Source organism: Macaca thibetana, chromosome 2 (genome assembly GCF_024542745.1).
Source record: "Macaca thibetana thibetana isolate TM-01 chromosome 2, ASM2454274v1, whole genome shotgun sequence".
Taxonomy (NCBI): Eukaryota; Metazoa; Chordata; class Mammalia; order Primates; family Cercopithecidae; genus Macaca; species Macaca thibetana.
Window position 1 is genome coordinate 56,137,530 of NC_065579.1, and position 2,373 is coordinate 56,139,902.

At 40.7% G+C, this 2,373-nt stretch overlaps 1 pseudogene; it reads right to left on the reverse strand.

Annotated features, from left to right (window-relative positions):
* Positions 1–1,329: 1,329 nt before the first annotated feature.
* LOC126949464 (uncharacterized) lies at positions 1,330–1,448 on the reverse strand (annotated as a pseudogene).
* Positions 1,449–2,373: the final 925 nt, after the last annotated feature.

Here is a 2,373-nt window from a genome sequence, read left to right on the forward strand (position 1 = left end):
AATTCCTGTTAATTTTAATATTTTTACCCCCTTGCATGAATCACAAGTATTCTCAATGGCGTATTGAATGGTGAATTCTTTGCAGAAGGCTTTCAACTTACTTTGCCAAGATCCATCAGAAGAATCACTATCTATGGCAACTGTAGCCTTACTACATGTTTTTTTCCTTCCTTCCTTCCTTCCTTCCTTCCTTCCTTCCTTCCTTCCTTCCTTCCTTCCTTCTTTCCTTCCTTCCTCTCTCTCGCTTTCTCTTTCCTTCTTCTCTTTATTTTCTCTTTTCTTTTCTTTTCTTCAGAGTCTTGCTCTGTTGCCCAGGTTGGAGTGCAGTGGCATGATCTCGGCTCACTGCAATCTCCGCTTCTCAGGTTCAGGCTATTCTCATGCCTCAGCCTCCCGAGTAGCTGGGATTACAGGCATGTGCCATCACGCCCATTCTTGTATTTTTAGTAGAGATGAAGTTTCACCGTGTTGCAATGCTATTTCGAACCGCTGGCCTCAAGTGATTTTTCTGCCTTGGCCTCTGAAAGTGCTGGGATTACATGTGTGAGCCACCCCATCCAGCCACTACATGTATTTCTTAAACTATAAGACTTAGAAGTCAAAATTACTCATTGATTCATAGGCTGCAGAATGGTTGCTATGCTAGCAGGCATCAAAACAGCACTTATATCCTTTAATATCTCCATAAGACCTCTTGGGAGACCAAGTGTATAGTTAACAAGCAGTAATATTTTTAAATAAGTCTCAACAGTGGGCTTAAAATTTTCAGTAAACCATGCTATGAACAGATATGCTGTCATCCAGGCTTTGATAATCAATTTTCAGAGCACAAGCAGGATAGATTTAATGTAATTCCTAAGGGCTCTCTAAAATTTTCAGAATGGTAACTGAGCATTGGCTTCCACTTAAAGTCACCAGCTACGTTAGCCACTAATAAGACAGTCTGTCATTTGAAGCTTTTAAACTAGGTGTTTGGTGTAGACACTTTCATCACTTACGTTAGCTAGATCTTCTGGATAACATGCTTCTGCTTCTACATCAGCACTTGCTGCTTCCCCTTGGGCTTTTATTTTACACAGATGGCTTCCTTTCTTAACCCTTATGAACCAATCTCTGTTAGCTTCTAACATTTTTTTTGAAGCTTCTTTGCCTCTCTCATCCTTTATAGAATTGAAGAGAGTTAGAGCCTTGCTCTGGATTAGGGTTTGGCTTAATGAAATATTGTAGCTGGTTTGAACTTCTATCCATATCAACAATAGGGCTTTGGAATACAGCCATGGTCACTTAACAAACACTTTACTTTCTTCTTATTATTATTTTTTATTTTACAAAAGTATGGAATGCTTCACGAATTTGCGTGTTACCCAGGGACCGTTGTTACCCGGGGACCATGCTAATCTTCTCTGTATCGTTCCAAATTTTAGGATATGCGCTGCTGAAGCGAGCACACTTTCCTATTACTCTTTCGTTCACTGAAGTAGCAGTTTTAATTTCTTTCAACAACTATTTCTTTGCATTCACAACTTGGCTGTTTGGCAAAGAGGGTGAGCTTTCGGCCTGTCTTGGCTCCTACGCCTTCCTCACTAATCTTCATCATTTCTAGATTTTTATTTAGACTGAGTGATGTGTGACTCTTCCTTTCCCTTGAACAATTAGAGGCAATTGCAGGGCTTTAATTGACGTAATTTCAAAATTATTGTGTCTTAGGGAATAGGGAGGCCCATGGAGAGGAAAAGAGATGTGAGAACAGCCAGTCAGTGGAGCAGTTGCAACACACAAATTTATTAATTTTTTCATCTTATTTTTTATCATGCATTATTACGGTTTTTATTTATTTTTCTGTAAGTTATCATTCTATTTATTTATTTATTTATTTTTCCATAAGTTATTGGAATAGAAGTGGTATTTGGCTACATGAGTAAATTCTTTTTTTTTTTTTTTTTTTTTTTTTTGAGACAGAGTCTCGCTCTGTCGCACAGGCTGGAGTGCAGTGGCACAATCTCGGCTCACTGCAAGCTCTGCCTCCCAGGTTCACACCATTCTCCTGCCTCAGCCTCCTGAGTAACTGGGACTACAGGCGCCCACCACCACGCCTGGCTAATGTTTTGTATTTTTAGTAGAGACGGGTTTCACCATATTAGCCAGGATGGTCTTGATCCCCTGACCTCATGATCCACCCACCTCAGCCTCCCAAAGTGCTGGGATTACAGGCGTGAGCCACTGCAACCAGCCTACGTGAGTAAATTCTTTAGTGTTGATTTGTGACATTTTGGTGCACCCATCACCCGAGCAGGTGTACATATACACTGCACCCTATTTGTAGCCTTTTATACCTCGCCCCTCCCACTCTTCTCTACAACTCCCCAAAGTCCA